General features: G+C 45.6%; 1 long non-coding RNA gene and 1 pseudogene across 1 annotated transcript in view; both read right to left on the reverse strand.

The window, feature by feature from the left end:
- Positions 1–7,415, reverse strand: part of LOC130283853 (uncharacterized) — a 38,082-nt gene extending 30,667 nt beyond the window's left edge. Inside the window, exon 1 of the long non-coding RNA XR_008846866.1 lies at positions 7,355–7,415. This is a non-coding gene — a long non-coding RNA (uncharacterized LOC130283853). The remainder of the gene's footprint in view (positions 1–7,354) is intronic.
- A 3,308-nt stretch (positions 7,416–10,723) lies between these two features.
- LOC130289974 (U2 spliceosomal RNA) lies at positions 10,724–10,934 on the reverse strand (annotated as a pseudogene).
- Positions 10,935–11,622: the final 688 nt, after the last annotated feature.

Below are 11,622 nucleotides of genomic sequence, written 5' to 3' on the forward strand. Positions count from 1 at the left end.
GAGTTGTAGTTTTGCACCAATTGGTGGCTCCTGTTTGGGTAGACATTGCATCATGGGTGCTCTCCCCAGCGGACAGCGCCAAAAATGTCATAAACAATTTTTTGTGTTTTTTTCTTCTCGTTTCAGATCCGTGTATGCAGAGGATTATGGCGGATTAATATTTTTTCTTTTAATAAAATGGTTAACGAGGGCTGTGGGGGGAGTTTTTTTTAAAATAAAATTTTTCCAATGCGTTTTTTTAATTGAATTTTCAGGCTTAGTAGTGGAAGCTGGTCTTCTTGACGGAATCAATTGCTAAGCCAGGGCTTAGCGCTAGCCCCCAAAAACAGCTAGCACTAAACCCCAATTATTACCCCGGTATCCACCGCCATAGGGGTGCCAGGAAGAGCCGGTACCAACAGGCCCGGAGCGTCAAAAATGGCGCTCCTGGGCCTAGGCGGTAACAGGCTGGCGTTATTTAGACTGGGGAGGGCCAGTAACAATGGTCCCCGCCCACCCTGGTACCGTCAGGCTGTTGCTGTTTGGTTGGTATTGTGCTGAGAATGAAAATACGGGGAACCCTATGCATTTTTTAATTTATTTAAATAAATAAAAAACGTATAGGGTTACTCGTATTTTCATTCTAAGCACAATACCAACCAAACAGCAACAGCCTGATGTTACCAGGCTGGGCGAGGACCATTGTTCCTGGCCCTCCCCAGCCTATATAACGCCAGCCTGTTACCACCTAGGTCCAGGAGCTAAATTTTTTGATGCTCCGGGCCTGTTGGTACAGGCTCTTCCCTGCACCCCTGTGGCGGTGGGTACCGGGGTAATAATTGGGGGTTAGCGCTAGCTGTTTTGGGGGCTAGCAGTAGGCCCTGGCTTAGTAATGGATTCCATCAATAAGACCGGCTTCCACTACCAAGCCTGAAAATTCAATAAAAAAATAAAATAAAATAAAAAACACAACACATTGGAAAAATTTTATTTATAAAAAAAATTCCCCAACAGCCCTCGTTAACCATTTTATTAAAAGAAAAAATATTACTCCGCCGTAATCCATCGAATCCGCTGCATACACGGATCGGAAACGAGAAGAAAAAAAACAAAAAATTGGTTATGACATTTTTGGCGCTGTCAGCTGGGGAGATCACCCATGATGCAATGTCTACCCAAACAGGGAGCCACCAATTGGTGCAAAACTACAACTCCCAGCATGCCCAGACAGCCTTTGGCTGTCTGGGCATGCTGGGAGTTGTAGTTTAGCAACAGCTGGAGTCTCCCTGTCTGGGTAGACACTGGCAGAAGGGTCTGTTCCCATTATCCAAAACGGACAATGTGAACAGAGCTTCAGACTAGCCTGAATCCCGTCTGTAGCTCCGCCCCCTAATGATGGCATCACTAGGGGGCAGAGCTGCACGGACCTGCTCGAGGGAAGTAAGCAGACTTCGTCTTCTGTATACAGCTATCTATAGATAGCTGTATATAGTGTATACAGCCCAAAAGGGTTAACCTACACTGTCCAACAGTGTAAGTTAACTCTTTCCTTGCTGGGCTTGCGCATAGCGCACAGCTCAGCAAGGGGTTAAGTGAACCAGCAGTGTATATACTGTATACACATTGCAGGCTCACTGTAAGTTCTTGCTGGGCAGTAGGTACACGAAGTATACCTACGGCTCAGCGTCAGCTGTTCTCCCGGCTCTGTAGCCCTGAGAACAGCTGATCCCGACATTCACATCAGGAGGATCGCAGCGGGTGTCAGGAGGAGTGACATCCGCTGGGATCTGTCCCTTACTGCAGGTAGTAATACTCCCAACATGGAGCACACTCTGCTCCATGCTGGGAGCTGTAGTACTTGCATTAATAGACATATCGCAGTGAGTGTAACTTCTGACACCCGCTGCGATCTGTCTATTAATGCCGGTACTACAGCTCCCAGCATGGAGCAGAGTGTATTCCATGTTGGGAGTAGTAGTATTTGTAGTTAAGGAAAGATCACTGCGGGTATCACTCCTGACACCCGCTGTGATGCTCCTGTATAATGTATGGATGCGGCAGCCGGTCTCCTACGGTCCCCTGCACTGCCGTACATATACACATATTCCTATTTCTCACAGAGAGCTGTGATTGGCTGGAACCATCTGGCCAATCACAGCTCTGCGGGAAATATGAATATGTGTATATATACACACATCAGTGCAGGGGACCATAGAAGAGCGGCCGCCACATCTATACATTATACAAGAGGATCGCAAGGGACCCCGGCGATCTGTCAATTAGTACAGGTAACTACTACTCCCATCATGGAACAGTGTGTTCCATGCTGGGAGTAGTAGTACTACCTAAAAAATGTAAAAATAAAATAAAATAAATTAAAAAAAGAGGGAAAACACGCACACACTACATTTTTATTATTGTCGGCTACATTTTTAGTGCTTTACACGCTCACATAAATTGATCCCTGTTTAAAAATTTATAAACATTTCATAAAAAAGATACATTTCGTTAGATACAATTTTTTCCATCACTACTGTATCTTTTGTATTTTTTTTTTTATGGTACCCTACGATATTTTTATAAAAAAGGTATCCATAATTTTTTAGGATCGCTAAAAAGAATAAAAAGATTTACCCGAATGTACCCGAATACCAAATGTATCCGAAAGAAAATAAAAACCCAAATACCGAATGTATCCGAAAAATCCAAACCGAAAATTTTATCCAAAATGAAAAAACTAAACAAAATTTTTTCTTGTGCACAAGTCTAGTATGCACATCTAAGTGGTGTACCATTTTGTTCCTGTTATAGTTTTAAGGGTCGAGTTACTGTGAAAGGCCAGCCAAAAGTACCCACCTGCTGGTGTTGTAGACAAATACTGTTTTAAGCTTAGTGGAGCGCATTGTACTCCCCTCATAAGTGCATACCACATACGTACATCTAAGTGGTGTACCATTTTGTTCCTGTAAAAGTCCTAAGGGCCTAGTTACTGTGAAAGGCCAGCCAAAAGTACACATCTACTGGTGTTGGAGACAGATACTGTTTTAAGCATAGTGGAGCGTATTGTCCTCCCCCATATACGCACTAAGTATGTCAGGCAGAGAAGGGCCAGGACGTGCACAGAGGAGTGGCAGAGGCCTAAATCCTTCAGGCAGAGGTCGTAGCAGACTAGGGGCGATTGGCAGCAGCGAGAGGCCTGAGCTCCCGTTATTAACTAGCAATCGTATCTCGACCAGCAACCCATCTGTCATCATTGATTGGTTAACACGGTCATCCACTTCATCACAAGTGACATCTGACACCCCCAGTCAACAGTCGGCGGCAGGGCCGGCATGGGACCAGAATTAGGCCCGGGCATTTTACAATAAGCAGCCTATTTTAGCCATGGGTGTGGCTATGTGGAGGCAGGGCCACAAATGGGAGGGGCCAGATGTTAATCATAGTTGGGTATAATAGAATACATAATGGGAAAAAATGAACAAATAATTTAAAAAACGAAATAATATTATATATATACACATATATATATATATATATATATATATATATATATATATATATACATACACACACACATATACACACACACACACACACACGCTATACATGCTATGACCACACAGTATATTTTAAGCGTATTTCATTTTAAAAAATTGATCCACAAAATCGCAGAAAGATTGTGTACTTTTTTCTTATATATTTTGTTATATACACACACAAATATTGTACATAAATACATTATATTAGAAATCGAAGAAGAATAATATTTCAGTTCATGCACAAATATACATACAAAATGTATGTATTTTTTATATTAACCTCTTAAGGACGCAGGGCATACAGGCGACCCTGTGACCCCGCGTCATACCGGGTTGGTCCCAGCAGCTAATGATAGCCGGGACCCTGGGCTAATAGCGTGCGGCACCAATCGTTGTGCCACGTGCTATTAGCCCTTTAGATGCGGCGATCAAAGTTGATCGCCGCGTCTAAAATGAAAGTGAAAGCTTTCCGGCAGCTCAGTCGGGCTGATCGGGATACAGGCTTGAGCAATCGACCACCTATAACACTGATCAATGCAAAGCTATGGCTTTGCAGGGATCAGGGTAAAAGATCAGTGTGTGCAGTGTTATAACCCCCTATGGGATAACAATGATCAGTGTAAGATCAGTGTGTGCAGTGTTATAGCCCCCTATGGGAGCTATCACACGGCAAAAAAAAAAAAAAGTGAACAAAAAAAGTTAATAAAGGTCATTTAACCCCTTCCCTAATAAAATTTTGAATCCCCCCCCTTTTCCCATAAAAAAAAAAGTGTAATTAAAAATAAACATGTGGTATCGCCGCGTGCGGAAATGTCCGAATTATAAAAATATATTGTTAATTAAATCGCACGGTCAATGGCTTACGTGCAAAAAAAAATTCCAAAGTCCAAAATAGCGTACCGTATATACTCGAGTATAAGCAGAGTTTTTCAGCACGATTTTTCGTGCTGAAAACACCCCCCTCGGCTTATACTCGAGTGAACTCTCCACCCGCAGTGGTCTTCAACCTGCGGACCTCCAGAGGTTTCAAAACTACAACTCCCAGCAAGCCCGGGCAACCATCGGCTGTCCGGGCTTGCTGGGAGTTGTAGTTTTGAAACCTCCGGAGGTCCGCAGGTTGAAGACCACTGCGGCCTTCAACATCATCCAGCCCCCTCTCACCCCCCTTTAGTTCTGTACAGTACTCACCTCCGCTCGGCGCTGGTCCGGTGCTGCAGGACTGTCCGGTGAGGAGGTGGTCCGGTGGGATAGTGGTTCCGGGCTGCTATCTTCACCGGGGAGGCCTCTTCTAAGCGCTTCGGGCCCGGCCCCAGAATAGTCACGTTGCCTTGACAAGGACGCAGAGGTACGTTCATTGCCAACGTACTTCTGCGTCATTGTCAAGGCAACGCCTCTATTCCGGGCCGGAAGGGGGGTGTGTGGGATGATTACAAGGGGATGATGAAGGGGGGTGGGGATGATGACAAGGGGATGATGAAAGGGGGTGGGGATGATGAAGGGGGGTGGGGATGATGACAAGGGGAATTATGAAGGGGGGATGTGTGGGATGATGACAAGGGGATGATGACAGGTGATGATGATGAGGGTCTGGATGATGACAGGCGGTGATGATGATGAGGATGTTAATGACGGGGGTCTGGATGATGACAGGGGGGGGATGATGTATTTCCCACCCTAGGCTTATACTCGAGTCAATAACTTTTCCTGGGATTTTGGGTTGAAATTAGGGGTCTCGGCTTATACTCGGGTCGGCTTATACTCGAGTATATACGGTATTTTTGGTCACTTTTTATATCATGGAAAAAAAGAATAAAAAGTGATCAAAAAGTCAGATCAATACAAAAATGGTCCCGCTAAAAACTTCAGATGCCAGCCCGAACGTGGAAAAATTAAAAAGTTATAGGGGTCAGAAGATGCAAATTTTTTACGTATAAATTTTCCTGCATGTAGTTATGATTTTTTTCAGAAGTACCACAAAATCAAACCTATACAAGTACAAAATCAAACCTATACATTTTAATAATATGGACCTACAGAATAATGATAAGGTGTCATTTTTACCCAAAAATGCACTGCGTAGAAACGGAAGCCCCCAAAATTTACAAAATGGCATTTTCTCTTCAATTTTGTCGCACAATTAATTTTTTTTCCCCGTTTCGCTGTAGATTGTTGGGTAAAATGACTGACGTCATTACAAAGTAGAATAAGTGGCGCAAAAAATACGCCATAATATGGATTTTTACGTGAAAAATTGAAAGAGTTATGATTTTTTAAAGGTAAGGAGGAAAAAACGAAAATGCAAAAACGGAAAAACCCCGGGTCCTTAAGGGGTTAACTCTTCTTCCAATCATGAGTTGTCACCGCAGAATCTGCCAGGCAACAAACATATTAGGCTCCACACTTTTTAAGCAGATTCCCCACCTGTTCCCTACTCTCAGTGCCCTAGGTAATGCCCCCAGAAGGTAGGTAGAGAATCTCCCCAATAAAGGTAGAAGCCCCCAGTAGGTTGTTAGTGCACCCAGTACGTAGGGAATGCCCTTCGTATTGCTCCCAGGCAGGTAATGCCCCTGGTAGGTAGGTAGGTTGTAGGTAATGCTACCAGAAAGTAGTGCCCCCAGGCAGGTTATGCCCCCAGCTTCCTGGGCTGTACTGAAGCTGCGCTGAGGCCACTTTCGGCGGTACCCAGAAGCAGCACATGTGCAGAAGACATGTTTGGGAAGTGGAGAGGGAGAAGCGGAGGGGGGGAATGAATATTCATTAGCCCGGCCGATGTCACAGTGCCCGAAGGCAAGCTTCTCACCCCGCCCATGCCACTTTGTCCTCATTACCATAATCACAAAACAGAATATAACGGCGGAACAAGGTGACGGATCCTGGCAAGGTTAGCATCATTTTAATCAGCATCACCCGCACTACCAGCCAGTACGACTGGTTAGTGTGGCTGACTGACAGTTTTCCTTTACAGGGGGTATTCCAGGCTAAAACTTTTTTTATATATCAACTGGCTCCGGAAAGTTAAACAGATTTGTAAATTACTTCTATTAAAAAATCGTAATCCTTCCAATAGTTATTAGCTTCTGAAGTTGAGTTGTTGTTTTCTGTCTAACTGCTCTCTGATGACTCACGTCCCGTGAGCTGTGCAGTTCCTATGAGGATATTCTCCCATCATGCACAGCTCCCGGGACGTGACATCATCATTGAGCAGTTAGACAGAAAACTTCAGAAGCTAATAACTATTGGAAGAATTAAGATTTTTTAATAGAAGTAATTTACAAATCTGTTTAACTTTCCGGAGCCAGTTGATATATATAAAAAAGGTTTTGCCTGGAATACCCCTTTAAGTATGCTTTGGGTAAATGAAAAAAAAAAAAAAATGGCGGTCCCCCTGTCAGGAAAGTCCCTGAATATAACATAAATAGAAAGACAGACAGACATGAGATAGAGAGACAGACATGAGATAGAGAGACATTAGATAGACAAATAAATAGATATGAGATAGAGAGATAGATAGATCAGTGTTTCCCAACCAGTGTGCCTCCAGCTGTTGCAAAACTACAACTTTCAGCGTGCCCACACAGCCAAAGGCATGCTGGGAGTTGTAGTTATGAAACAGCTGGAGGAACTCCTGTTAGAAAACACTTAGGGATAGATAGATTGATAGATTACCAGATAGATCAGTGTTTCCCAACCTGGGTGCCTCCAGCTGTGGCAAAACAACTCCCAGCTTGCCCACACAGTCAGACATGCTGGGAGTTGTATTATTTCAACAGCTGGAGGCACCCTGGTTGGAAAAGAGTGAAATGGAAAGTAGAGCGATATATAGAAAGTTACTATACATGGCACCAGCTGTGGGCAGGGGAAGGCTTCCTTTTCCTGTGGGCAGCTTTAGGGTCTGTTGTGGAACAGGAAATACAGCATGATCCTGCTCCACCAATCGGACTGCACACAGGGGGTCATGAGGGGGGAGGCGGGTTGCTCTCAGCTGTTCTTTCCTTCCCAGAGAGTCAGTGCGGCCCCTGCGCTGATTGAAAAGGGCCTGAAGGGGAAATTGTAAGTACAAACTCCACAGCAGCGGCCACTTCACAGGCTCTCAGACCGGTCAGTCCCTGTATCCCCCTGATGACGGCCCTGGGCACAGATCTTATAGCTGTGACTGCAAACTGCAGCTGCTTAGTATTAAGAGTAGGTAGGGGGACGGCCCAGCCCATAGACGGCCCGGCCCACCGGGAAAATGCCTGGTGGGCCCTATGGCCAGTCCAGGGGGTTCCTCAGACACAACCCCAGTTGGCATGGCCCGGGAGCAGTCCCTGTCTTCCCATTGCCTCTGTCCTATGTTGTTCCCTCCCACACTGCTGTGGGTTCAGCTCCACTATTTAGTGAGGAAACCTGTGCAGATGATTAGTGACTGAATTTCAAGAAAGTAAAACAAAGATGGCTTCTTACAACAGTGCAATTTCTTTTGTTAAAAGCCCTTCCCTAAAATGGGAAAGCAAAAACATTGGTTGCTTAGGGCAACTCAGATAAAAATCCTCCCTAAAGGCATTGCAGTAATACGCACAAAGATAAGTATCAGAAACCAAACAACATGCTGAAAAACCTACCCATAGGAGCACACAAAGCTACACCTGACAAGAAAAAAAGTCAAAATTGTGTCCAGAACCAGGGGTCTCAAACTGTCGGCCCTCCTGATGTTGCAAAAATTCGACTCCCAGCATGCCTGGACATGCCCAGATAGCCATTTGCTGCAGCGAACATCTGGAGGGCAACCAGTTTGAGACCCCTGCCAGAACAAACAATCCCTGAACAGCTTGCCATTTAAAAAGTTGCATATAGAAAGAAAAAAAAAAACTAAAACATAAAAAACACAGCACGAAGAAACATTTTTATCAGGATCAGAAGCCAAACCCCAAACAAGCATTCCAGAGAAAGCCACAAAATACACATGAAGGAGTAAATAAAATTTAAAAAAAATCTACTATTCAAAAACAAAACATGAAACACAAACCTGAGGGGACAAACCGACCCTCGCTCCCTACAAGGAGAAAGAAAAGTGAGCTACGCGCATCACGTCATGCAATCACATGACATTAAAACCCACATGACTAGTCAGCAGATAGGAATGAACCAATGGAGAAAAGGGGCGTGAGAATACACAAGATTAGACAAACAGTAGGCGGAATAGGAAAATAAGGAGGGCGAGGCCGGGGCGCATACCTAAATGGATTATGAAGGGAAAAAGCAAAAAAAAAAAAAAAAAGGCAGACACCAAACCCCCAAATAAGCTGCAAGGACATAATGGGAAATGTAGTATTTAGCCAAAACAGAACCGGAAGGAAAAAAGAAAAAAACACACGCAGGACACTAAGACAACAAGCGACAACAGAGGCAGAAAAAAAATGCAGAAAAAAAAAAAAGGATAGACACAGAAAGGCTAAGTTTCCACTTTTCTGGCAGTTTTTGGAAAACTGCCACTACAGTTTCTGAGCCAAAGTCAGAAGTGGATCCATAAAGGGAAGGGAAGTGTAAGTCCTTCCTTTATATGTCCTATTCCTTTTGAATACACTTCTGGCTTTGGCACAAAAACTGCAGTGGCAGTTTTCCAAAAACTGCCAGAAAAAAACCCCACCACAACACAGCATATGGGATACAAAAAAAATGTTACCAAACAGAGTACCCCTTAAATAGATTTTCATGACTAATGCATCTTAATGGTCAATCTTGAGACAGACTCCTTAAAAGGAATGTATTATTGGAAAACCTGTTGTTTAGATCAAGTATTTATGGTAAACATATTGACAATGATTTTCAGAAATTTTCCATGTCATTATCTATGTAAAAAAAAAAAAAAGCCTAAAATCTTGCAGTTTTCACTCCGGTCAGTGACCTCATAATCAACTTAAACATCCTGTTCTATAGAGATCAATTCTCAGGCAGGATTACAATGGAATGTAATACCTTCAAGAGCCGAGGAACGTGCTCTCGAATCACCTAAAGTGCAAGAAAAAGTGCAAACGTGTTACACTAAAAAAACATGCACAAAGGATGCGGTCTATTGCAAGCCCTTCTCCAATAGGAGAGAGGCCCCCCAACAAACCTCACCCTTCGCCTCCGGACCAAAGAGTACCTCCGAGGTTCCAGGTTCGATGTCCCTTTTCGCCGAAGCTACTAAGGGACCGCAAATGCTCCCGGCATCCCCCTTGGCGCTAGCCAAGGTATCTGCCTGCAGAGCCGATAACTGTAGGTACCCTGCCAGAGCAGGAGTACCCGGGGTGTTTGCAGGGAGGTGCGGAACCTAATGCCCACACACACCTCCCCTAGACCACCAGGAGGGACACCCAGAAGGGCTACCGCATCCTGACAAATCCTGTGGACACACAACACGCAAAAAGTGACAGTGAGACAAAAATAAATAAATAAATGAATATGTGCAGATATACTGCCCGGACATCCGGCACGATCCATAAAAATTTCTCTGATCCTAGCCAGATGGCCGGCCATCAAGAGGTGAGTGCCACAAAGGTGCAGAGATCGTGGTGCCCGTGCTTCAGCTCAGTGAGTCTATCCTCCCCGTGAGTTTCGGCACCTCGGGGTCACTACTCCCCGAGGCACTGAAGTATCTCGGCTCTAGACCCTGTAAAGAGTTTAACTCTGGGATCGTCCTTTGCCGTAGCCAAAGGACCCGTTTTTCCACAATAAACCGGCAAACAGCGAGTCCTTTCTGCAATTCTGGCTCCTCCCCAAGTTTATTAAACAGGGTGCAGGATAAACAAAACATAAAAATAACTCCTAGGCCGTCTAGCCACTCACTACACATGTAGCATGCCCTGACTAATAACTGATGGGCTTTTCCCTGCCAGTTTAAACACAATAGTCCTGCAGCCTTATAAGACACAGTTCACATTTGAACATAAAGTCCCATTCGTACAGCCACCTGCTATATGTTACAGGAGCCGCGTCTCTCACTCCGGGAGTCCACGCTTGTGTCCTCAGCAGCCCTTGCTGCGCCCGCCTGGCACTGGACACGGTGTCTCCCCCTCCTCTAACAGCCACTTCTGTCTAGGGGAGAGCCCAGATTATTCTGTTTCTCTTGCTTTTAAGGACCCTTCCCCTTTCTGCTGCCTCATTGTTTAGTCCACAGGTGGAGATTTCTGTAGGATCAGTGTGAGAAATGCACCCTTTCCTTGCCACACTGTCACAACCCTCTCAGCCTCATGGCGAGACCTGGAGGAAACAGGTCACACCAGGGCAGCCGTCGAGCTGATTACTCAGAACCAGCCCCGAAACGCCCAAATACACCTGCTGCCTACCATGCAGCACCCATCCCTACCAGCTCCACACTGGCGTCTCCTGCCACCAGCATGAAACTGATAAGAACAGATACTACACTTGATCTTAGCCAAAAGGCCGAGAGGTGATTGGAGACAGATACCAGAAGATTCACCACTGACCAAATAATGGGGGTAGCTCTCTCCCTCGGCTCCCTACAGAGTAATCTCTGCACAGGTCACAGAGTAGAATTAAAGGGGTACTCCGCCCCTAGACATCTTATCCCCTATCCAAAGGATAGGGGAAAAGATGTCAGATCGCCGGGGTCCCGCTGCTGGGGACCCCGGGGATCGCTGCTGCAGCACCCCGCTATCATTACTGCGCAGAGTGAGATCGCTCTGCACGTAATGACGGGCAATACAGGGGCCGGAGTATCGTTACATCACGGCTCCGCCCCTCGTGACGTCACGGCCCACCCCCGTCAATACAAGTCTATGGGAGGGGGCGGGGTGGTTGTCACGCCCCCTGCAATAGACTTGCATTAAGGGGACGGGACGTGATGTCATCAGGGGAGGAGCCATGATGTCTCGCTGCTCCGGCCCCTGTATCGCCCGTCATTACGCACAGAGCAAACTCACTCTGTGCAGTAATGATGGCGGGGTGCCGCTGCGGCGATCTCCGGGGTCCCCAGCAGCGGGACCGCGGCGATCTAACATCTTATCCCCTATCCTTTGGATAGGGGATAAGATGGCAGGGGCGGAGTACCCCTTTAAGCACTGTCCCATAGGAGCCATTTAACCTCCAGACACCAGGTTTCTGTCCATGGGGTTGCTGTAAA

Source organism: Hyla sarda, chromosome 8, assembly GCF_029499605.1.
Source record: "Hyla sarda isolate aHylSar1 chromosome 8, aHylSar1.hap1, whole genome shotgun sequence".
Lineage (NCBI taxonomy): Eukaryota > Metazoa > Chordata > Amphibia > Anura > Hylidae > Hyla > Hyla sarda.